Here is a 26635-nt window from a genome sequence, read left to right as displayed (position 1 = left end):
TACTGGCTCCCCCCATACTACAGAGTACCTGACAGCCAGGTACACGATGCCACAGAAGAGTATTAAACAGCCTGAAAAAGCAAACCTTAACCAAACAATAAACATTTGCTAATCCTTGTTTTTTTGGAAAAGATCATATAAATACAGAAATACAACCATCAGGATATCTGTCAAAGCTTGTACAGTTCCTCTCCAACAGATGCGATAATAATTGTCAGTTTTCACTTTCTTCTTTTGCTCATCTAAATCTTGCCGATATTCCGCAATCAACCCGCATAATAATTTTGTAGAAAGAAAGAACTGTTAAATAAGTAAACAACAACTGCATAGAGGTCCTAGGACAGAGATAGGCACCAGATTTGGGGGCAGCCTTAGCTATGGCTAACCCAACCTCAGAAGGAGAGGTGTGAAGGCTTCCAGGAAGCCATGACATACGACAGTGAGCACCCATGTCCGGGGCTGCCCCCAGGGAACCAGCGGGTATCAAGGAGGCATCCTTGAGTTTAATCTAGAGGGGTTGTTCTAAAAATCAGAGCGGTCCAAAATGGAATGGCCAACGCACCGGGCAGCAGGCTCCACCAGAAATGTGCAACCCTGCCTGCATGGAAACCTGTCACGGATACAGCTCAAAGGGTGAAAATCCGAGGGAAGACAATGTGGCAGAAGATTTTTCCTGTCTTGCCCCAGTGATTATCTAGCAAATAATTCACTTACGTATAAGAACAGAACAAAATACTCAAAAGAGCAGCAATAGAAAATCACTATCACTCAGAGTCATTCCACCTGAAATCTCACCGACCACTCCAGTCAGAGAACCCTAACCTAGGACCTGTCCACCTGAGCGCTGGAGGAGGTGGCTGGCCAGGTCATTGGCCAATGCACCTGTCATCAGCCCACCCTCCAATGACTGTTTTTTCCAGACTCTAGTTTAGAGATTGACACCGAGACGGTGGGAATCCGGCTGGATGTTAATTTCAGCAGCTAAAAGGAGGGAGCTGCCTCTGGAGGAAGAGCCCAGAGGACAGTGCTCTCGCTCACATTTTCCCCAAATGTGCCTTCTGTTAGCTCCTCCTCGCATAACCCGTGTTTGTCTTTTCATAGAAAGACTTTGTCTGAGGCAATGGAACGACACCAGCCCAAGATACATCAACTGAACGCTTACTGGAACATGTGAAAACAGGCTGGAGGTTGGATGTGGTTTCTCAACACTTCCTTCTCCCTGGCATTTGAACTTGGACTTCATCGTCTGCTTTGTGTTTCCAGTTTGGGAGAACAGAGCGAGCGGGGCTGGGAAAAATGCTTGTATTCCCCTTAGTAATCGTCTAGACTGGGATGGGACGGCAAGCCTATTCAAGCGCACCAGCAGAGGGTGCCAACAATACTTCTTAGCACCCCAGCTCACCCCCACTGAAGCAGCTGTGATTTATACTGGGTCTGTTTGCTTCCACAAATCCCGCTACCCCTTTCAGTTATGGAGATGATGACAAAATCTTGATTCTAACGGAGAAAGGAAAAATCAGATAGAATGCCTGCTGAAATTTGATGAGCTGATATCACCCGAGGGAAAGAGACATTGATGGGATACGAGACATTGCAGGTTCTAACTCCAAATGCCCCCAGACACCTGAGCAGGTCCCTGCCCGAGTGCCCAGTCTTGGAAACGTGAACTTTGGTAAGAGAGGCCTAGAACAGCAGCTGAAGCTCTCTGGGAGGATAGTTCTGGAGAAATTTCAACTCTCTCTCCAGCCGTCTCTTAAGGTGGAAGGGTAAAGTTTGGCAATGGGCAGGGTCATTGCCTTATGTCACAACGACGACACGCCACGTAACATATCAAGTCAGGATGTCCTGAGGACATCTTCCGAGTATCAGCTGCATCACTCGTGTTTGTGCGTTTTTGATCAGGAACGTGAAGGCCAGAGTTGGCGATAATCACGGTAGAGAAAAGAGGAGACGAGGCAGCAGGGAAGGGCCCATGTGACAGAGCTAACCCTGTGTTTAAATTTTGGCCCCTCCCAGGGTGAATTTACTGTGATGCTGCCGAGGTTTACACTCCAAGGCCTTGAACTTGACTTTTCAAATTCCTTATTTATTGTATTGGCTTCCGACTCCACAAATCCTGGAAATGACCCTGATCCTGGCACTTACGAAGTGTGACGGTGGGCAAGTTCCTCAACCTCTCTGAGCATCGCTTTTCTCATCTCAACTGCAGGATTAAAAATCCCTAACTCCCATAAGGCCATCGGGAGGATTAACTCAGCCAATGAGGGGAAAGCGTGTCATGCAGTGCCTGGCTCCTATTAGGACATCAGTTAATGACACTTACTGCCATTGTGTTACCAAACGTGGCAGTCACCCCTGCTCTGTCCCTCACCCCACACTCTTGGTCAGTATATTCCTCAAAAAATCCGAGGTACGGCAGAGCACGAGAGATTCTAAGCTCCGATTCTGAAGCCCAGTCCCTAGAGGAGGAAATTCAATGGCCTGCAGCTTGGCTTCTCTTACTGACTGAATGTCCAGCCACAGCCCTGTCCCTTACCCTCCCTCGGGATCCTTCTCGGTGACAAGCTGTGCTGAGAGGCAGGGCCAGAGGGAGATAGACGTGCCTGTGTGCTAACACACTGCTGTGTCGTTGAATGACAAAGACCAGCGCCAATACATTCTCTGCTGGTTCTTTCCCCCCTACCTGCCAACTCATTCCTTCTTCTGACCCCCGCTCAATCTGGCATCCATAGAATTTAATGATCTCTTTTGGCTAATGGTACCCAGGTCATGAAACCGTTGCTGTTAAACTTTCTGCTCTGGTGAGAGTGAAGAGGATATGAAAGAAACCAGAGCGACAAGAAGATGTTAATTCCTTCTGTGTTGGCATTTGAAACCCTCCCTCCAAAAGACTTCCTCTGAGTAGCAGGACGGCGTTGGGCGGGGAGGTGGGGGGGAACCTCAGAGAGCAGCAAGCCAGCCTGAGGCCAGGGGACCCCGAGACCCGGGACCACTAACGTCCCAGGCACTTGATGGATCCCCAGTCCTTGAACTGCTTTCTTCCCCTCTCCACCCCACCCTTCCCGTAAAGATTTATTCCGTACCACACACAAACACACTGGGTAAAATATGTGATGAGGAAACAAGGGGAATAGTTCATAAATATTCTCAGCCATATGCAAACAATCTCAAATTTATTTTTCTCTTTTTTAAGGAGGAAAAAAAAAAATCCACCCATTCCATGATCACTTCCAGATTCACTGAGGTTGATATTACATAAGACCCAATATTGTTTTCTCTTCGTAGAGAAATAATAACTTGGAAACGGCAATTTGAGCTAAGAAAATAATATACTCTTACCCGGGCATGGAGGCTGAATGGGGACCAGGGAGCCAAGACTCAGCCTCCAACAAGCTCTTGCAAGCAGGGCCCAGCCCGGGTTTGCTGGCATGCTTTGTGCAGCGGGGATATCAAGCAGCAAAGAGCCACGCAGACCCCGGGGGCTCAAAATTCACTTGGAGCTGAGCGATGTCACAGGTGGCCTTTGAAAGGACAGGAGCAGCCCTGTGGGCCCAGGTTGCTATGTTTTCAGTTTCTCGTGTGTTATTTTTCTCTGGCACGTGAACTTGCAGACAGGTAAGGACCAGGGGGTCCACCTCTGATCATGGTCCGCAGCCTGGACGGGGGTCTGTTCACCTCTCCCGTGGAGAAGGAGATGGTGGTCACTGGGAGCCTACCCCAGAGCGGGCACCCTAGACCCTGCTGTGTTCCTTTCCCTGCTCGAAACCTGTTCCCCAGCACCGGCACGAAATACACTCACTGATGTTCTGAAGTGGACCAGGGGTGTTTACGCCACTGATCATTTAAATACACAATGAAGCTATTGAGATGAGGGTTATTATTCATCCCCATTGAACAGGTAAAGACATTGTGTCTTAGTCCCATCCAAGGCACACAGGCCTGTGCCAGCAGGCTGTCCAAACAACTCCTGGGACATACCATGAAAAACGTACCTTGTTTTGCTTGTTTGTTTGTTTGTTTTGCGGTACGCGGGCCTCTCACTGTTGTGGCCTCTCCCGCTGCGGAGCACAGGCTCCGGACGCACAGGCTCAGCGGCCATGGCTCACGGGCCCAGCCGCTCCACGGCATATGGGATCTTCCCGGACCGGGGCACGAACCCATGTCCCCTACATCGGCAGGCAGACTCTCAACCACTGCGCCACCAGGGAAGCCCCCTTGTTTTGTCTTTAACCGCTTTGCTCTTCCTGACAAGCTCCCAATGCGTGGGCCATGGGAAAACGACAACTTTAATTTAGTCCATTCTGGATTAGAATCTAGTTGATGTAATAATCTAAATAGTCCCTCTAGGGAATTCTCAGTCTCTTTTGCATAAAAATGCTCAGTTACTCAGAGAGCCTGCTCTCCCCTGCGCTTCCCTGTGAGTAAATGGGGAGTGGGTATGTGAGGAGCCTGGGACCTCCTGGCACTGGGGAGATGGGAATCCTGAGGTCTGTTGGGTGGGCAGCTTGGGGAGGCTACCACAGGGGCTCTATCTCTTCTCAGTGACGCTGACCCTCCACATCCTTCCAGAGTAACCGTGGGGATGTTGACCCTTGGGTGGTGGTCAGAGGTGGGATGCTGCTTGCCTCTGTCCGAAACTTTGATTGGGAAGAATACCCAAGCAAAGCACCCCATGGGGCTCCCCAGACACGTCTCTGGTTCCCTTTCTCCCTGCCTCTCTCTCCTCCTTCATCCCCAAAACCCCTGTTTCAGTTTCCTACGTCCAAGATTCCATCAACCACAGAGCAGCTATCCTCCCTGTGAGCTGAGTCCTCCAGGCCTGGTTCCTGACGTGATAAAATTGAGAGAAAAAGGCATCTAGGACATTTTAAGACAATAGCTTGGCTTGCAAGGCTACTGTCTTGTTGAAAATGCTATTTTGAATATCAGAAGCTAAATATTAAATTCTTTTTTCTTTCTTAGAATTCGTTCTATAGAAACCCTCACCTCTCATGGAGTTGATGGAGGCCTAGGACAGATTAGAGTTATGTACTCAGGAAAATATTTTCAAAATAATAAACCTATCATATGAATTAAAAGCAAAACGAGGATTTAAAACCAGGGCTGCTGGATTGTAAAGCTTAAACTTCTTCTACTCTGCAAGGCCATGTCTGGATGCTATGCACTGGCCCACTGCTCCTTGGGGGTCCACCCAGCCTGCCGTCTTCCTTCCATACTGCAGACCTTTCTCACGTACCCTTATCCTCTGACAAGAGTGTGGCTGTCAGGATACCATTCCTCATGTCCTAGCTTCCAGCTTTTTTTTTTTTTTTTTTGCGGTACGGGGGCCTCTCACTGTTGTGGCCTCTCCCATTGCGGAGCACAGGCTCCGGACGCGCAGGCTCAGAGGCCTTGGCTCACGGGCCCAGCCGCCCCACGGCATGTGGGATCTTCCCGGACCAGGGCACGAACCTGCGTCCCCTGCATCGGCAGGCGGACTCTCAACCACTGCGCCACCAGGGAAGCCCTAGCTTCCAGCTATTTGATAACATATTTGTACTCTGCTATTAACGGGTTGATTTTCGCTATAATCCTTGGTGCTCTCAGTAACCATGATTGGCTCTAGAAGGAGTAATCTCTGAAGAGAGAGCCTACCAGGGCCCTTTACATCATTCCTCAGTAACAAATAGCAACTCTGCCTGTACTCGGGCCAGTGCTGTCCCATTGCCTCAGTGACAGCAAAACATCTGGGTGAAGAAAGAAATACATTTGGGTTTTGCCTATGAAGGAAGAAATATCTAGATATTGAGAAATATCTGGCTGACTGAATGAAGTTTTTATTTTCATCTTCTCATTTGAGACCATGTCAATATAAAGGATGCAAAAAAAAAAAAATGCTGCTGTGGTTTGAGGGAGACCACAACAGAGATGTTTCTGGCCATCACTGGAGGGAAAATACAAAGATGGCCTCACCTTGTTGATATTCGATAGCTTTAAGCATGAATGAAAATGTGATGGGAAAAACAACAACAAAAAATCAAATAGTCAGAATTTACTATCACTTCTTCCTCACCTTTTGGAGAAAGAAGGCTTTCTTTAGAAACCAAGGGAGGTCAAATTGTTCTTCCATGAGATGCCCAGGGCCAAAGATCCAGGAGACAGGAGGGGGCGGGGGCAGCAGAAAGGCCCAGGAGAGTTATGGGAGGTGGGGGAAGAGAAGCGGTGGGCCAGGTGAGCAGAAACGTAGATGCTGTCATAAAGAATACAATTTTGAGGAGAGAAAAAGATGTTCTAAGGGCATATTTAGGACTTTCAGCTTTGTGACGGGCAGTGTAATTTCCTCTCACTAAACATCTTCTGTAAAGATCTGAATTCCTCTTCCAGGTTTTGGAATTAGAGTCATGCAGCTTTTCTCTGTTTGCAAGAGTCCTTAAAGAGAGGAAGGTGGCCCAGTTATATTTGGGTTACATGAGTATGAATGACCACATAGAGGGAAAATTATAAAGCAGGTAGAAACTGGGGGCCACACCCACTCTGATTCACAGTGACCCTTCTAGAACACAAAGCAGGTAAGGGGTGACTGATCCCCTCGGCCCCTTAACTCTTAAAGCAGTGTCTATGCCGGGTCCTTAGACCACAGTGAGGCAAAAATGGCAGCAGGGTTGTAGGAGATGGGAACGGCTTTCCTTCCGGTTTGGTGGGCCCTTCTCTGCTGTGCCTGGGTCCTCTGGCTATGTTGGCATATCACTGGTATCATCAGGGAAGGGATGGAGAGAGCCTGGGTCGGAGTGTCAGACAGCCCTGGACCAGGCTGCCCGAGAGGGCCTGTGATAACAGGCATGATACCAGGCAAGGTGGTCCAGAGCTCCGGTGTTCAGGAGACCTGGGTTTGAATCCTGCCACTTGTTCTACAGAGTCTGGTGGGACTTAATGAAACATCATTGTTATTATACTAATTATGATCATTATTATGGCTGTAGAATGTAAGTCTGAGGATGGAGCAAGGACAGAGTGGGTAAAAGATGAGAGCAAGAGATAAACTCAAGGCAGAAGCTGGCTGTCTGAAGTGAGGCTTATCCCATCACCCCAGAACTTCATAGGTCCAAGGAGAATCGAGGGAGCTCAGAGGGTGAAGCCCACTCCTGCATTCCCCAACATGCTCAGGATCCCAAGTCTCCTGGAATCATTTCTTTGGGTTGAGCGTTTTTCTCTCTGGGCTCTTTGGGTGCGTCAAATATTCTTGGTTTGATGGTTTGGAGAATTCACGTCCACTTTGGCATCAGACCAGGAATGGTGGACTTGGCCTCACAGAGGGGAGGATGCTGTCAAATGGGTTCTGTCTGTGACGGGCTCATATGTGGGAAGCAGTTCCCAGGCCCCCATTTCTAGGCACTGGTGAAAACAGGAAAGGCAGAAAAACAGTGGTTTATGAGAAAGCAAAAAGCAATGACAATTTCAGCAGACCCCCTAGTGTTCCCTTGTGTGGCATCACCTGGTCTTGAGAAGAGTCTGCAGCTCATGCTGTCATGAGTATTGTTCCTCCATTCTAGAAGGGATTTTGGCCTTGAATGAGAGGGATTTTAAATGGCAAATTCTTGTGGTTCTTCCAATAAGAGGCCAGTAGATAATTCTCTACTCTCAAGGCAGGATTCAACTCTTACAACTATGGTGGATTGGGATCTAGGACATCGTTGGATGCCTCCTTAACCCCCTTTCGTGGAGCGAATCACCGAGTGAATGGGGCACTCTCTGACAGATTTCCAAAGAATTCCAGAGGATTTTCCTTGAGGAAGAGACAGATCCTCTGCATAGCTCCCTCCTCAAACCCTGTAGGGCATCATTGTGAATAATCATCTTATTTATACAGCTCCACAAATCAACTTCATATTTGCCCTTTGTTCAGAAGTATTATTCCCAACAACAACAAACAACGAAAACAAATATTTTTCTTTAAGAAAGATGAATCTTTGGCAATTATCTGGCTGTGTTTAAAACACCAGCGTGGTAAAGAAGTTAGGACAATCCAACATGCCTTTCATAAGCTATGATTTTCAAGTATGAGGGGAGGTATGGATAACATAGACAATTCCAGATTCAGATAATTTGCTAAATCTCCTAAAAGCCACAGTAAATTTGAAGAGAAAGATTATCACTTAGCTCTTCACATGTAGGTTTCCTTTTGTGGACACAGTCTGTACCATGTAAACGCCCCAAATGTTTATTTATGAACAGGAGGAGAAAGAGAGACAGAGAGACACTGAATGCAGCCAGCTGAAGAGGAAAATGCAGAAACTCACCAGGGAGGGTAAAAACTAGCTGGAGCCGCCAGGAGGGAATGTGGTCCGCATTAGGGAGCCTGGCCCCGACTTTTGTGACGGGGAGGTGGCGCCCCCTACTGGCTGAAGGAGATTTTAAAAAAAACTCTTCTGCAACTTCCACAGCGAACACGTATGTGTGTTTTCTATTAGGCTTTCCAGAAACTCATAAATGGTTGTAAAACCCATTGTGCTAATAGGAAGAGCGACATAAATGCTGACTAAAGCTATTAATGCTGGTTGTAGTTTATGCAGCGGACTGAATCAGGCTGAAAACTGGGAGTTTTTTTACAGTGACTTTCCAACAGGTTATTTTTAAGTATCAGGCCATAGACTAGCTGGAGTGTTGATGTTCAAACATTTGGAAGGAGCTGGTCAAGGGAGGTTCTAACTTTCTCAGTCATCTGTTCCAGCGCTTAGACCTAGAGACTTTCATTCTCAACTCTCAACCCCTCCAAACAGGCTGAAATGATTTAACCACATTCTGTCTTGCTTCATCCTCAAATGGCCACATCTTTTATGTAAGAGCTATTAACAGCTTTAAAAACGGCCACCCTGCTGTCACAGCTCTGTATTTAAATGATTACTGGTTCTAGTCGTTTTGTGATTATAAATTCCTTTCCCGTTGGTCCATTCTTTCATTTGTTAAACGGGTATCTATGGAGCGCCCTCTATGGGCCAGGTTTGGGACTCCTAGTCCCCCACAGATTGCTGAGTTAGGACTCTAGAGGTGAAACTGGGATGGTTGGGTATATATAGCGAAACATACATGGTAGTTATTCAATCAGTATGTGTTGTTTTATGAGTTGATTTGATCCCAATTTCCGAAATGACCTACCTACTCTCGTTCAAAAACTCCGTACCACATGCATTTTCAATAATGAACTGTATTAAATGTATATACTGTGCCCAGATCAAGTGCACAGACCATGGGACCAGCTGCTTGGGTTGGGATCCCAGCTCTGCCACATACTACCTTAACCTCTGGTGTCTCAGTTTCCTCATGTGCAAAATAGACATCATAGCAGAGCACACCTTCTAGGGTGGCCGTGAATAATGCCTGCAGAGGGCTTGGGACAGCGCTTGGCAGGCAGTAAGTGGTCGTTATGTGTAGTGTGTGATGATGCTGGTGTATAAGGATCAAAGCTACAAAACAGCTAATAAATTCTTAGAGTTGCAAGGAAAAGGAATGTTTGATAAATATTGTGCTTGACTGGTCGTCTGCCTCGAGAAAGTCACCCCGGATGAATTAGGCAGAGTCTTTTTTTCTTGTGTTCAGCTGGTCCTTTCACTCTGACTCTGCTGCCGTGACCACAGTCCCACCAGAGTGGGCCTTCTTCCTAACAGTCATGCAATGAGGCAAACTTAGAGGCTAAGATGAGCGGGGGTTGGGGGTGACCGACACTTTTGCAGAATTTTCCAGATAGGCCACAATAACACCCGCCCCCTCCCTTGCTCAGAGCAGATCTCTGGGTGCCTGCTCTTGCCCCCCCATGGATTACAGTTTGGGGGGGGTGGAAACTCTCCACTGTGTATTATAACTTGTACTAAACAGCTTTTCCTACGTGAGTCTTGTATTTTCTAAAGTTTGAAGTAAGAGTATTGCAGATTAAGTGTGCAATTTTATATTTCTGTTGCCTAAAACCTAGGTGGGGTAATGATTCAGAATTGGTCAACCCCAAGGGAGAATTTGAAATAGTATGCCTCTTTTTGGCATGGCTAGCTGAGATATTTTCACCGCAGTTTTTTTAAAAAATCATACTAAATTGAAAGTGAATTATAAGCAAGAATTCACTCTTACCTTCTTTGTTACCAAGAGAACCCAGATTTTTTCAGAGCAGCAACATGCTGGGTCACAAATACTTATTGTCCCAGACTCCCAGACTAGAGGAGGCCAAATGATCAACTTCTTGCCAATGAAATGTTAAGTGGAAATTGATGGATATGCTTCTGGGAAAGAAAAGACAAGACATAGCTGGCAGTGCCTGAACTCAGATGTAATGTCTGGAAGTGGAGCAACTATCTTGTGACATGAGAATGGGAGTCACACACTCAAGATGGAGAATCAGGTGCTCTGAGGAGCTGGATCCATGACTTCTTGAAGAACTACAACTGCCTGGAATTCTCTCTTCTCTGGACTTCTTGTGATGTAAGAAAAGCAAACTCCTATTAAGAAGTAAACATTTATAAAGATAAAGAATAAAATGCCTAGGAATAAACCTACCTAGGGAGAAAAAAGACCTGTATGCAGAAAACTATAAGACACAGATGAAAGAAATTAAAGATGATACCAACAGATGGAGAGATATACCATGTTCTTGGATTGGAATTGGAAGAATCAATATTGTGAAAATGACTATACTACCCAAAGCAATCTACAGATTCAATGCAATCCCTGTCAAATTACCAATGGCATTTTTTACGGAACTAGAACAAATAATCTTAAAATTTGTATGGAGACACAAAAGACCCCGAATAGCCAAAGCAGTCTTGAGGGAAAAAAACGGAGCTGGAGGAATGAGACTCCCTGACTTCAGACTATACTACAAAGCTACAGTAATCAAGACAATATGGTACTGGCACAAAAACAGAAACATAGATCAATGGAACAAGATAGAAAGCCCAGAGATAAACCCATGCACCTATGGTCAACTAATCTATGACAAAGGAGTCAAAGGTATACAATGGAGAAAAGACAGTCTCTTCAGTAAGTGGTGCTGGGAAAACTGGACAGCTACATGTAAAAGAATGAAATGAGAACACTCCCTAACACCATACACAAAAATAAGCTCAGAATGGATTCTAGTCCTAAATGTAAGACCAGACATTATAAAACTCTTAGAGGAAAACGTAGGAAGAACACTCTTTAACATAAATCACAGCAAGATCTTTTTGATCCACCTCCTAGAGTACTGGAAATAAAAACAAAAATAAACAAATGGGACCTAATGAAACTTCAAAGCTTTTGCACAGCAAAGGAAACCATAAACAAGACAGCCCTCAGAATGGGAGAAAATATTTGCAAATGAATCAACAGACGAAGGATTAATCTCCAAAATATATAAACAGCTCATGCAGCTCAATATTAAAGAAACAAACAACCCAATCCAAAAATGGGCAGAAGACCTAAACAGACATTTCTCCAAAGAAGACATACAGATGGCCAAGAAGCACATGAAAAGCTGCTCAACATCACTAATTATTAGAGAAATGCAAATCAAAACTACAATGAGGTATCACCTCACACCGGTTAGAATGGGCATCATCAGAAAATCTACAAACAACAAATGCTGGAGAGGGAGTGGAGAAAAGGGAACCCTCTTGCACTGTTGGTGGGAATGTAAATTGATACAGCCACTATGGAGAAAAGTATGGAAGTTCTATGAAAAACTAAAAATAGAATTATCATATGATCCAGCAATCCCACTACTGGGCATATACCCAGAGAAAACCATAATTCAAAAAGACACATGCACCCCAATGTTCATTGCAGCACTATTTACAATAGCCAGGTCATGGAAGCAACCTAAATGCCCATCGACAGACAAATGGATACAGAAGATGTGGTACATATATACAGTGGAATATTACTCAGCCATAAAAAGGAACGAAATTGAGTCATTTGTTGAGACGTGGGTGGATCTAAAGACTGTCACACAGAGTGAAGTAAGTCAGAAAGAGAAAAATAAATATCGTATATTAACGCATGTATGTGGAACCTAGAAAAATGGTACAGATGAACCGGTTTGCAGGGCAGAAGTTGAGACACAGATGTAGAGAACAAACGTATGGACACCAAGGGGGGGAAATCGCAGGGGGCTGGGGATGGTGGTGTGCTGAATTGGGCGATTGGGATTGACATGTATACACTGATGCGTATAAAATTGATGACTAACAAGAACCTGCTGTATAAAAAATAATAATAATAAATTTAAAAAAAGAAGTAAACATTTATAAAGAGTGCTTAGAGCAGGGCATGGCACATAGTACTGATAAAATGCTACATAGGCTTTTGCTAAGTAAAATGAAATAAAAATTTGCTTTAGGTTCTGTGATCAGGTTTGTATTATATGCAGCCAAACACAACCATTGCCAGTACACATAGATATTGCCAATACTTCATTATTATATTATTATTCTAGCACCTCGGGCAGTGTCTGGTACTGAATACGTATTTGTTGAAAGACTGAGCTATTCAGTGGGGTTTGAGGAAAGATGAGAGGCCCTAAATTGTAACTCCATGTCCCCCTATGCTTATGCAACTGGCTTCCTGTCCTTAGAGGACCTAGGATGGCTCCTTTCTTTGTGTGCTGAGAGCCCTTGGTTTCTGGGGGATGGATGCAGGGATTCCATTTGCTTGGCCTGGCATGCCCTCTTGCAGGGTCATCAGAGCCAAACGAGACGCAAAGGCCATCACCAATCTGCAACCCCTGCCAAGCGACACAAGCAGTATGGAGGCCAGGGCCGGACCTGGGCAGAGTGTTGAGGAAGCTTGCTTTGAGATCTCCACCATGGAAACAAAACATGGGTAGCTGTCAATGCAAATGCCAGTGGGCGTGTGACCGTCAGAGTTAGAGCTGGGCAGGGGGGTGCTGAGAAATCATTGGGTGGGACCCTCTTCCCTGGAATATTCAGGAATGGAAGGCGTTCTGGACATGCGCACAGAGAAACGCATTTCTTACTATGATCCAGATCATTGAATGCTTCTTCAACTAGGAGTTCCTAGAAAAATAATTTGACCCCTGGCTTCTGGCTGGAAGAACACTAGAATTTAGTCTTGGGTGCTTACTCTTCCCGATCTTGGTGATGTTTCACCTTTAACACCGAATATAACGTTCCTTGAATGTAGTTATAAAAATGAGGGTGAGAAGAAAAATACCATTTAAGCCAACACCACCACCCACACTGACAGTTTTCGTGGGGGAACTGTTCAGATTTTTACACTTTTATTGATTGGTTTTTTTGTTTGTTTGTTTTTTGCGGTACGTGGGCCTCTCACTGTTGTGGCCTCTCCCGTTGCGGAGCACAGGCTCCGGACACGCAGGCTCAGCGGCCATGGCTCACGGGCCCAGCCGCTCGCGGCATGTGGGATCTTCCTGGACCAGGGCACGAACCCGTTCCCCTGCATCGGCAGGCGGACTCTCAACCACTGCGCCACCAGGGAAGCCCTATTTATTGGTTTTAAATGAGGTTTTTCTTTTTTTTTTCCTACCATGATACTGGATTTAATATAACAGGGGTTATATAAGCATGACATGTTCTCAGCTGAGAGACAGTTCTAGCCATAGAGTATCATAAAATGTAAAAGGAGACTGGGAAGTGTCAGGGGTAACCAAGAGAATGGAAGGGGCTGTACAGTGGGACAGGCTTAAAGGTGAGTGCGGGACGGGCTGGAACAGGAAGCATCCTGGAGGAAATGCTCCTGACACGGGTGAAGCAGGGTCAGCCCTTCCATCCTCTCTCAGTAAATGAGCAGAGAGGGTCGGGGCATCTCGAGGTGTTTGGGATATGGTTCGTTCCTTCATTTAGCAAATGTGTATTGAGCACCTGTTCTGGGCTAGATGATGAGCTGGGCTCTGGGGATGAGGGTGATGAATGAGACACAGGGAGCTTGTCTCCATGGAGACTGCTGCCTAGACCCTACTTCCCAAAGCTCCCTCCTGGACCAGCAGCATCAGGACCACCTGGGAGCCCTCAGGCCCCGCCCTAGACCCACTGCATCAATAACTGCATTGTCACAAGACCCCTGGGGGATTCAAATGTACCTTCAAGTTGGATAATGGTCTGGATCACAAGGCAAAGTGAAGTGCCACTTGAGCCGTAAGTCCTGAACTTCTGTGTCTCTTTAGTTCATGAGGCTTCTCAGGCTGAACTCACCAATAGGCTGGAGGTGGGTTGGGATGCCTTCCGGAAAGACAGGTCTAGAGCAGGGTTTTAAAGAAAGCTAGAGGTTGTAAAGTCAATATTCTGTGTAGCAACTTTGTTTTTCAATAAATTATCCTCGGGACTTCCCTGGTGGTCCAGCCAGTGGTAAAGAATCTGCCTTCCACCGCAGGGGAGGCGGGTTCCATCCCTGGTAGGGAACTAAGATCCCACATGCCGCGGGGCAACTAAGCTCGCGTGCCACAACTACTGAGCTCGGGCGCCTCAACGAGAGAGCACACGTGCTGCAAAACTACAGAGCCCACGCTCTCTGGAACCCACGCGACACAACTGCAGAGCCCAGACGCTCTGGAGCTCGCGTACTACACCTAGAGACAAGCCTGCACGCCACAACGAAAGATCCCTCATGCCTCAACAAAGATCCTGCGTGCCGCAACTAAGACCCAACGCAGCCAAAAAGATAAAGAAAATAAATAATAAAAAAAAAGAAGGAAGAAAATAAAGTATTTTAAATAAATGAATAAATAATCCTCTCTAAGTTGCTGATAAATACCAGACTGGATTTAACCCCTGGTTTCAATTCTTATGTTTTAGTATTACTGGTTTGTAGCAAAAGAGTTTAAAAGCTGAGAAATGCCTGGTTTGCCCTACGTCCATCGTTGGCTCCATCATGTCTTCTGAACAGTTTATCCACGCTTCAGCTTTTCTCATGTGAAATGGAGAGAATGTTGCCCATCCTGCCTGGATAAGATCGCGACAGATTTGACAAGGAGGATTCATAATTGGGGTGAATTTGAAGTTTTGGTTAGAAGGTTCAACCCACTACCTGGATTTCACATCTTGTCATTTTCAGCCCCAGCTCCACCACAAATGGGGAACCCATTCTACGTGCTCATTTCCCCAGAGCCATTCTCCACCGAGAGTCAACAGAGAAGAGGGGGATTTTTCCCTCAAAGCTACGTTCTAATCGCAGATGAGAGACTATGAGTGCAGTCACCGTATAAACCAACTACAGCCCTCCAGACCGGTACGCGCACAATGACATGTAGACACCTGCACCCACACGCACCCCATGCTTTGTGGTCTGAACACCATGGGGCTTAACGGCAAAGCTACCCCATCGTGTCTTGGCACTAATACAACTTTACACGCAAGCACTTTTTTTTTTTTCAGATTAATTGATCGATGACCCTGTTTATTTGAGGAGCCATGCAATGGCCGTAGCTGGCACATAGCAATATCAGAACACACACTAGCTGTGTGTGTGTGTGTGTGTGTGTGTGTGTGTGTGTGTGTGTCTGCATGGAGGGGGAGAGAGAGAGAAAGGTAGAGATTGAGTTCCCACGTGCAGACTGTGTAAGAGTCTGTATCCGTTGCACAGGATAAAGTAACGGTAGCCCGAGGTGCAAGAGCACTGAACTCGTGTTCGAATTAGTCATTTAATGTTCCTCATTCCCCAGGCCTTGATCCGAGGCCAGGCCAGACCAGGCGAGCTCGTTCTGGTCAGACGGCGGGAAATTCCAGCACATGGAATGGTGTTGATGGTCTCAGCTCTGCTGCTGGGAGCCCACACAGCTAACGGCGGCTCTCTCCACTAATGAATGCGCCCACCCACGCAGGACCCTGCTTGCCATCCCCCTTTCCCCCTCCTCCCTCCCCAGGCCTGCCACCTTCGGCAGCCCAATGCCACCAACCGCCTTCCTGAAGACTTCATTTCAGGAGCAACATCTGTGAAATTAGACATGGCCACAGCGACGGCCTTGATCATAAGCCAAATCCAAGACCCTCTGGAGGGATGCTCTGGGCAACCGCTGTAGGTGCCAAAAGGAATTGTTCGACCCTTCCCCTCCCTCCGGCTCTTAGCCTCAAGGACCCTCCGTGTGTGTGAAGACAGCCGAGCATCTCTGCAGGGCGCTCCACACCTCGGAGGTGGGTCCCACCGAGCCTAGGTGGTTTTTCCTCGTAAGACTGTTAATCAAAGCAAAACGGTAACCCAACAAACAAACGAAATACCCCAAGTTGGCCCTGGGCACTGGGCACGCAAGGGTGGCCAAGGAAGGCAGCCTGAAGGGCTCCTTTATGACCAGAGGCGTTTTTGAAATGAGACAGCAGTGGCTGCTTTGTGAGGAAGTGGGAAGACAGTCCCCCGCATTACCCTCTGCACTGTGGTAGTCCAGGGACCACCCCGGAGATGCCCTCGTGATAACAGCCTGGGCTCGGGCCTCCTTCCAGGAAACCCGTTGTCCCGAGTTGGACACAGCTATCTTCCTCCAAAAGAAAACGCTGGGGTTTCTTATAGCATAGATCTGGAAGCCCACGCCACCTCAGGACCTCTGTCTCTGAGCAGCGCGATTACAACGCACGTTCCGTCTCCTTTTGACATATTGCCTTAGCTTTCATCTCTGAGCACGAGGTTGAATAAGGGAGGGTCGTGCCCATCCCCTTGCGAAGGCCTGGCCTCCAGCCTGGGCCCACCGTGACCTGGGGCTGAGGGCAGAAGGGAGGAAGAGGTGAAGGAAGGAAGGGCCTGGGATGAAAACGGTTGGCTTGGAATAATAAATGCACACACTGGCTTCTGAACGCGGCTTGCCACATCCTGGGGAATCTGGAGAAACGCTCCACCCCTGCCCCCCACAGAAGCTGGCTTTCACAAGGCTGCAGGAAAAAGCACAGGGGGCTTTGATAGTAAGGGGCTTGTTAGTTCTGGGCTAACGGCCCTCCCAGGCCGCCCTGACTCCTTTCAAATACTTTCCTACTTTAGGTCAAGGAAGTTCATAAAAGCAAAGACTGGAGGTGATGGAGTGGGGAGAGGCAAGGGAGGAAGAAGTAGTTGATGGAGGACAGCTTATCACCAGGCAGCCAGCGACCTCTGGAGGATCCATCAGGCCTGGGACACATGCCTCACCCTGGGTGCAGGGGACAGATAAAGCAAGATGGCTTCAAGCCCCCGAAGGAGACCTGGCGTCTTCTGGAATTCCCAACTAAAGCTCAGGATAACCGAGTCCCTGAACGCAGGAGATGCTTAAAGGTCCACAGGCTTCCTTAGACTAAAACGTGAGGAGCTGTCCCTCGCGCTGATTCCTCCACCTGCCAGAAGAGGGCAGCACATACTTCTACATTACCGGGAAAGCTGGACTGCCCAGTCCAAAGGGTGGGTTCCATGGGATCCGGGGGAGGATTCATGAAATGAATAGCAGAAGCAGTAGTAGCCATCACCTATTGGTGCCTACTGTCTGAAGTGCTTCAATGCATTCATTCAATTAACATGATAGTGCAAAAAAGGACACTATTATAGTCTCTATACTAGACATGAGGAGGATGAGAGGCATAGAAATTAAGAGAACTTGCTACTGTAGCCCTGGACTGTCTAAGACAGAGCTCAGCAAATTACAGTCCAAGGGCCAAATCCAGCCTACTGCCTAGTTTTGCACTGCCCTGAAGCTACGAATGTTTTTTACATTTTTGGATGGTTGAAAAAAAAGTCAAAAGAGAATAATACTTTGTGATCCCTGAAAATGTTGTGAAATTCAAATTTCAGTGCCATAAAAGAAGTTGTATCGGAGCACAGCCACGCCCATTGGTTTACGTATTGTCCGTGGCCACTTTATTCTTCCAGCAGCAGAGTCGAGCAGCGCCGACATCCTGCAGAGCCTGAAAAGTCTAAAAGTTTGCCAAACCCTGAGCTAAGAGATAAGCACTACTTGTTTCCAGGCAGGAGAGACAAAGGGATATGGGGTTAGGACAGCCATCCCAGAGGGATCTGGAAGCAGTATTGACCTCAATTCGCTTTCCTTCCAACAGGGTAGCTCAAGGTCAAGCAGAAGGGAGGGTTTGACATTTCACTCTTAGACTCTAGGAAGTAACGGAATGTTAGATTTAAAAAGGGCTATGGGAGGGCTTCCCTGGTGGCGCAGTGGTTGAGAGTCCGCCTGCCGATGCAGGGGACACGGGTTCGTGCCCCGGTCTGGGAAGATCCCACATGCCGCGGAGCAGCTGGGCCCATGAGCCATGGCCACTGAGCTTGCACGTCTGGAGCCTGTGCTCCTCAATGGGAGAGGCCACAAAAGTGAGAGGCCCACGAAAAAAAGGGCTATGGGAATTGCCTTCCATATTTCATCGAGACTAAGATGCACATTTTTTCACATTTGACATCTTCAAAATCAGACTGCGTCTTCCCATGAAAATCTTAGAGTTTAAGTGAAAGCATTTTTGTTTACTTGAAGGCACTTTTTGCTTCTTAGTGGTACTTAAAATAAGTGTCTTATAATAGTCGACCACTTAGGTTAGGAAAAGGTCCAACCTCTGAAGGTTCAGTCTCTTTTTGTACCCTTCCGTTGACGGGGCCCTCTCTTCTTTAGTTGGTGGCCCATTCTGCAGATTTAATTGTAAACTTCTTAATATTGAGCTGAAGTCTTGTGATCCTCAATTTTCTATACATCCAATGGTGACTGTCTTGTTTAATATATGTACTTAACGGCTCTTACAGATCTTATTAAAAGGGAGTGAGGGGGCTTCCCTGGTGGCGCAGTGGTTAAGAATCCGCCTGCCAATGCAGGAGACACAGGTTCGTGCCCCGGTCCGGGAAGATCCCACATGCCGCGGAGCGGCTAGGCCCGTGAGCCACAACTACTGAGCCTGCGCGTCTGGAGCCTGTGCTCCACAACGGGAGAGGCCCTGACAGTGAGAGGCCCGCGCACCGCGATGAAGAGTGGCCCCTGCTCTCCGCAACTGGAGAAAGCCCTCGCACAGAAACGAAGGCCCAACACAGCCAAAAATAAATGTAAAATAAATTAATTAATTTAAAAAAAAAAAGGGAGTGAGGGGCATGTGCTAGGGAAGAGGCACTTTGACGCAGGGGCAAGCATGAGCAGAGCTGGACGCAGGAGGAGTCTGTGTGTTGGTCTGATGGAGCCAGGCGGGCTGCGGACAGGGGTGAGCTCATGCGGACACGAGCCTTGGAGAACGTGGCAGGGAAAGAAGATCACCAGTGCTACAGGCAGATTCTTTTTCTACTAGCATCCACCCGGAGCATGGCCCACTTCGGGGGGCACCTCTTAGAAGAGAAGACAGGAGTGATTTGAAGATTCGGGCCTGAATGGAGGAGGGAGACAAGGAAGGAGTAAGGAATCCAGCTGTGGCTGGTTTGCTCAAGCTGCCTTTCCTGAGGGCTCCGGGAGATGCTGGGGGCGAGAGAGGCAGGATGAGAGTAATTGATATTGTGTTGATAACCACGATGTAGGCCTTCAGTCACATGTCCATCCAGAGAGAATGACCAGCCCAATGATGAGATGAGCTCACCGAGGTTTCTAGATACCCTGAGGGTCTTCTTCAGGATACGTGGCTGTGACTATCAATTTTCTCAGAATAAACCCAGGGCGCCTGCTACCTGCTTCCAGGTCCCAGGAAGTGAAGCCGCTGACACAAGCCTCAGGAAGGGAGGAAACCTTGACCCTTATTTGGAAACAGAACCAAGACTGCTCAGAGAAGCTCATGGCTAATGGAGACTCATTTGTCTGGTCAAGGATCTGGGGCCAGGAGGTGGCAGGAAATGTGATGCACTTGCCTTCCCCCCACGCAGTGGCAGCCAGGTGTGGATTTGGACTGGGGACCAAAAAGCCAGGTGCTTTTCATTTGGAGACATATGTCCTGGATTTTCTGGGACAGTACTGATTTCTTATAATTTGATTATTTTCAATGAAGGCAATTTGTTAGACATGCGATTTTTCAGTTTGGAAAATATGGCCACTGCACTTACAACTAATAAAGGTCAACAGCTAGAGAGACAACTCAGTGCAAGCATGGGACTCTAAACACATAACACTGGGGCCAGCACATCATGTGTGTCCAAGGAAGGGGCTTTAGGACTTTATTTAGGAAGTTAGAAGTATCTTACTAGGGCAAATATTTTAGCAGGAGTATGTTAGGATATCCCAGTGTCTTCCATAGCTAGAAAGGGGGACATCTTTGCAAACACAGCACAGGGGCCCATCAGTCATAATGAAAAGAGACAGGCATGATCCAGCAATTCTACTTCTGGGTATTTATCCAAAGAAACAAAAACACTAAAAATTCCACTTCTGGGTATTTATCCAAAGAAACAAAAACACTAACTTAAGAAGATATCTGCACTCCCACGTATACTGCAGCGTGATTTACAATAGCCAAGACATGGACATAACCTAGGTGTCCATCAATGGATGAATGGATAAAGAAAATGTGATATATATGTGTATACACACACACACTGGAATATTATTCAGCCATAAAAGGAGGAAATCTTGTCATGTGCAACAACATGGATGGACCTAGAAGGCATTATGCCAAGTGAAATGAGTCAGAGAAAGACAAATACTGTATGATCTCACTTATATGTGGAATCTAAAAACAAAACAAACAAAAAACAGAGCTCATAGATAACAGAGAACAGATTGGTGGTTGCCTAAGGCAGGGGTTGGGGAGCAAGCAAAATGGGTGAAGGGGGTCAAAAGCTATAAACTTCCAGTTATAAAATAAATAAGACCTGGGAATGTAATGTACAACATGGCGACTATAGTTAATAATATACCGTATTGCATATTTGAAAGTGGCTAAAAGAGTAGATCTTAAAAGTTCTCATCACGGGCTTCCCTGGTGGTGCAGTGGCTGAGAGTCCGCCTGCCGATGCAGGGGATACGGGTTCGTGCCCCGGTCCGGGAGGATCCCACATGCCGCGGAGCGGCTGGGCCCGTGAGCCATGGCCGCTGAGCCTGCGCGTCCGGAGCCTGTGCTCCGCAACGGGAGAGGCCACAACAGTGAGAGGCCCGCGTACCACAAAAAAAAAAAAAAAAAAAGTTCTCATCACAAGAAAAAAATTTGTAACTGTGTGTGGTAATGGATGTTAACTAGACTTACTGTGGTGAACATTTTGCAGTGAATACACATATTGAATGATTATGTTGTCTACCTGAAACTAATACAAGGTTATGTGTCAATTAATAAAAAGGGAGGGGGAGGGCTAAATTGGGAGTTCAGGATTAACAAGTACACACTGCTATATATAAAATAGATAACAAGGACCTAGAGGGAACTATATTCAACATCTTGTAATAACCTATAATGGAAAAGAATCTGAAAAAGGATAGATATATATACATAAATATATACATGAATCACTTTGCTGTACACCAGACACTAACACAACATTGTAAATCAACTATACTAAAAATAAATTAATAATTAATTAATGAGTTAATTAATTAATTAAATGCCTGTTGGATTTAGCCCCATGTGCATCATTGATGACACTTATGAAGGTTGGTCTAGGCCATCCCTGACTGGGTTGCATGGAAACTGAATAAATGGAGATACAGAGTGTAGTGTGGATTTAAGAATCTGTCTATGGGGGACTTCCCTGGTGGTCCAATGGTTAAGACTTTGCCTTCCAGTGCAGGGGGTGAGGGTTTGATCCCTGTTCGGAGAGCTAAGATCCACATGCCTCGCGGCCAAAAAACCAAAGGAATATTGTAACAAATTCAATAAAGACTTTAAAATTCATCCACATCAAAAAAAAACCCAAAACTTAAAAAGAAACTTAAAAAAAAAAAGACTCTGTCTATGAAGGAGATTAAAAAAGACAGAGAGAGAAACAGGCCTAGGCAGGAAAAAGAAGAAAATGGATGTCAGGTGTAGTGAGGACTGAAGAGGAGACGGGCGGGGAGGGGTGCAGCCAAAGGGCGGGGTGAAGACGGAGGAGTCATACTGGCATGAAGTCAGCGGGCCTGGGCTCCAAGAGAACAGGAAGGGGAGTCACAGGAGGGAATAGACAAAGAAGATGACAATAACAGCTCCTCTATGACTACGACTCAAGCCCCAAATCAGGAATACTTGTCATTCTCCTGGGAGGCTGGTTTGCTTTCATCTTGACCAGGGTCTCGTGGTCTGCCGTCTGCGTTCAGCACTGGGGCTCTGGGAGCTGCCTTTCCTGTCGTGCTCGCCCTGAGCTCGTTTTATGACCCGCCTTGTTCTTCTTTCTCACCTCCTTCTAGGGTATGTTGCTTTGCAGAGCTTTACGTGTCCCTGTGAGTGGCTATAAAGCCGTTCGTATACATTTTAAAATTAGAAAGAAAGCCCCCAAGACGGATGCATACAGAGGCGGAAATAAGAGAGAAAGCCAGACTTGAGGGGGGATGAGATGAGGGAATTTCGAGGGAGCGTTGAAAGACCAACGGTGGGAAAAACACCACTTAGCACAGAAATAGGTGGTACAGGCAGCCTGTGTCAGATGTGTGAAAAAGGAATATGCAAATGTAGGAAGGAAAAGCCACGAGGCTGCATATGATCTATGGATTAGATACAAACAGAGGGGTTTGGGGCTTTTTAGACCTCTTAGCAGGGGAAGAGAGCCCCGTGGACATGGGCGTGTGCAGAGGATAAAGGAACGGTGATGGAAAATGGGGGAAAGTACATGAGAATGAGACACAAGCCAAAAATGAGATGGTCACGTGGGCAGGGATATTAACTACATCTAGGGACACGTGATAGGGCTGGAGGAATTAAAAAAGGACTTTAAAAATAGCGAATAAGAATAGAGAACTAAAAACACACATGAGATCCATTTGCTAACTGCCTGGACCCTGCAGTATGTACAAAAAGTGAAATAAACCAGTAGAATGGACAGGACTGAAGCAGAAGGAAAAAGAGAGGTTGGGGGAAAAGAAAGTAAAATATAGTAATTTATGCCCGGATTAGAATAAACAGCTAAAATGAGCTTCTTGAAAGCCAAGGGGTTTGGCAGAGGTTTTTAAGAGTCTGTTAAAACAGCAGCTTGAGGGTAAAAAGTGCAAAATACAAGATGGATATTCAGAGAGAAAAGCCCAGGTCCTCTTACAAGATGACAGAGAAGAGTGGGAGTGACAAGGTAAAGTAGGGTGTCAAAGAAACGCCTCGAGGGAAGGGATACACCAAACTGACATCCCAGCGGGCAGAGCGCTGAGCAAGTTGTGGGGTTGGGAAGCGAGGGGAGCCGGAACTGCTGAGTCTGCTGCCCAGTCTTGGGTCGCCTGGGGTCTGTGTGCCACGGTGGCATCTCTGAGGAAGGTGAACGGAGAAGTGCCAGGATGGGTACTCGCAGAGAGGGAGGACATTAGAGATGGGGCCACCAGCATGGCTGAAAAGTGGCCTCTGCCAGGCAGAGGCAGGATGCAGGATGCAGGATGCAGGGCAGAGCTGAGCACGGCTAACTCCAGGCTTGTTACCGGACATGCCAAAGGTGGGATGGATCATGCTGGCACCCTCCCCACCATCCTCTGCTTCAGAACTCTATAAACCTTCAAGACTCAACAAATGACAAAGCCTTTCCTTGCAAGATTGAAACACGAATGTGCGGGGCCCAGGGCAGGGACTCCTGCAGCCGAATCTAAATGCAGGGCTGCTCTCTCCCATGTCCAAGACGCCCTTCCTCGGGCCACGTGGTTTCTTGGTCTCTCGCTGCACCTCCGAGTTCCAAGGGAGAAGGGCCTGTGCTCCTGGGTCAGCCTGACTCTCCTGTTGAGTAGGGTCTGAGTTATGGGCTGATGCAGGTGAGAGAAGCAGTCGGAGAAGGATGCCTGAGGACAAGTCCAGAAAGCTGAACACAAAAGGCAAAGCCTCCCATGACCTGGGCAGTGTCTTATATCATAGATCAATCTTTTCTGTAAAGTTTTTCTTCCTCATCTTCACGACCCCCCAACCCCCTGCCCCCTTCCACACTTGCTACTCCTTCTTTATCTTCCTCCTTGGCTCCGCTCCCTCAGACCCTCCTGACCCCATAGCTGTGGGTGATCCTTGGGTGTCATCCCTAGAGCTCTTCTCACTCACGAACTCCCTCGGGTATCAAAAATCCACAGACACTCAAGTCCCTTTTATAAAGTGGCACCGGACAGTCAGCCCTCTGAATCTGCAGATTCCGCATCCATGGACCAAGGGAGCCACTGTATACTTTGGAGAGGAGGAAAATGCACCAAGAAAATGGGAACCAAAATTAAACAGGTAGAAAAGAGACTAAATGAGTGGGAGATTTGGAAGTGCTGGTTGGGGGTCAAAAAGCAAGAGCTGAAGCAGCTGTTTCCGATGCCAGTATTCGTGTTTGTCTCATTTTTGCTCTAGTGATAATCAAAGTTAACATTTAAAGAGCGCTTATGACGTGTCAGGCAGTGTGCTAAAGGATTAACTTATAAATAAATGACTCTGCATGACAAACCTTGGATATGCTATTAATGGCCTTATTTGTCAGATTGATGAAATTGAAAGCATTATTAAGTATGTTTTACAGATGCAGAAACGGAGGCTCAGAGAGAAGTCTCTCGGGCAAAGTGGTACAGCTCTAAGTGGCAGATCTGGGACTCAAACCCAGGTCAGTAACTGCACGTTTGCATGTTTCACAGGCCCCTGTCGATGGTTAGTTTATCGAGGACAATGGTGTTGTCTCATTTGTCTTGGCAAGTCCGGAACACAGCCCGGTGCCTGGCACACAAGGAGCACCCTTTAAACATTAGCTCAGACTTGGATCCACTTCGTGTAATCTGTGTTTGTTGAATGAATAAATGAATGACTGAATGTACTAACTAACAGACAACTCCCTTGGGTGCTAGCTGTGGATGGCTCCTCCAGGATGGGGTCTTGAGTTCCAGTAGCTGGGGTCTTTTTTGAGGATTTGTGAACAACAGGGAGATTCTGAATGGTGGTTTCTGTAACCACCACGGGAGTGGAGAATCGATCCATCATGTAGAACCAGGTCACAGTGTGGGGTGTTTTCACGCTTTGTTGTTGACAGGGCAGAAAAGGACCAAGAAGACAGTCAGTGTGTTTCGGGGCTGGGTGGAGGGTGCTGGGGTATTATGTGGAGGGAGGGCTCTGCTCAAGAGAAAAAACAAAATTGAGAACACAAAAGGGACAGTCTGAAAACAGGATGTTGGAAAAACAAACGCAGAGCTGAAGGTGCAGAAGGCTGTCGGGGAAGCCTGGGGGCTGACGTTGGTGCCCTTGCAGAGACCTGTGAGTACAGAGCTCGGACAAAGCAGAGACAGGGTGCGGATGGTCTCACAGGCCAGCGGCTGGGTGGGGTGGCCGTGGTGCCAGCTCTCGGACGGGCCCACCGGAGCTCCGGGTGCTGGCTGGCTGAGCCTAAGAACTTGTGGAGCCAGCTGACCAGCTGACCGTGACTGAGGGTGTGGGCTTGGGGAAGAAAAGTGAAGGGGGCGGGAGGGGAAGCTATAGTCACACTGAAGGAAGAACTTGGTGTCTTGTTAAAAGGCAGGAGCGAACAGCACAGAGGACTGTGATCTGGGGGACAGGCAACTGGGGACATGGGAAACACTGGCGCCTTGAAATGTGCAAATGAGTTTTAGGGGAGAAGGAGTCACAAGCGCAAAACCCATCACAGAGGAAAACAGGGTGAAACAGAAGAAGCGGAAACAATGAAAACTGGAGAGTGTTCAGTTTACGAGAGACCGATACATGATGTTCAGTGGTTGCTTTGGCTTTGGGGGCAGGAGAACTGTAAATACGGCTCATATGTAAATACCACTCACAACCTGAGAAGTCTGGAAGGCTCGGCTAAGACAATCTGTCTGCTGGCGCTTCAACGGCTACGAAGGAAGATATTTGCGGCTGAAAGGACGCTGGATGTGGAATCTGAAAACTGGAATTGAGAGCCAGCTTAGGCCCTGGGGGCGAGGACGAGCCACTGCCGTCCCATTGCTTCTGTGTCTGCAGCAGGGCGAGGGCGGGGGTTGCCTTTCACACGATCGATCCATGGCTGTGAGGGCTGCATTAGCCACCTAGGGCTGCCACCACAAAGGACCACAAACCGTGTGGCTTAAAACAACAGAAATCTCTCCTCTCCCAGTTCTGGAGACCAGAAATCCAAGTCAAGATGTCACGGGGCTACGTACCCTCCCAAGGCTCTGGGGGGGATGCTTCCTTGACCCTTTGAGCTTCTGGTGGCCCCAAGTGGTCCTTGGCTTGTGGCTACAGCACTGTAATCCCTGCTCTGTCTTCACATGCCCCCACCCCCATCTCTGTGTGTCCCCTTTTCTTCTTCTAAGGACACCAGTCATTGGATTTAGGGACCACGCTAAATCAGTACCATCTCATCTCGAGACGGTTACCTAATTACATCTGCAAAGACTCTATTTCCAAATAAGGTCACATTCTGAGGTCCCAGGCGGATACAGACCGCGGGATGATACTCGACACACCACAGGCTGCAAACGTCAATGAAGCAAAAGCGCTGAGTAAATTTAAAAGGGTTCCCTCATGCTTCTCCTTTTTCTTGTCCCTAAAAGGCCACTCTCGCTGCAGTGCCTCTTCATGCACCTCTAATGACTGCCTTGCCCACAGGATAAAATCCAGTCCCCCCAGCTGGCACTGCAGACTCCAGATGCTTCTCTGGTCTCTGTCACTGGAGTTTTCTCACCCTCCCCACGTCTTCCATCCTATGT

General features: G+C 47.3%; 1 protein-coding gene across 3 annotated transcripts in view; it reads right to left on the bottom strand.

Annotated features, from left to right (window-relative positions):
- CLIC5 (chloride intracellular channel 5) overlaps positions 1-26635 on the bottom strand; it is a 171281-nt gene that overhangs the window by 11256 nt on the left and 133390 nt on the right. The window lies entirely within an intron of this gene.

Source organism: Monodon monoceros, unplaced genomic scaffold, assembly GCF_005190385.1.
Source record: "Monodon monoceros isolate NGI ecotype Baffin Bay Population unplaced genomic scaffold, NGI_Narwhal_1 Super_Scaffold_3, whole genome shotgun sequence".
Classification (NCBI taxonomy): Eukaryota; Metazoa; Chordata; class Mammalia; order Artiodactyla; family Monodontidae; genus Monodon; species Monodon monoceros.
Note: the sequence above shows the minus strand (reverse complement) of the source record. Positions and strands in the feature narration are given on the sequence as shown.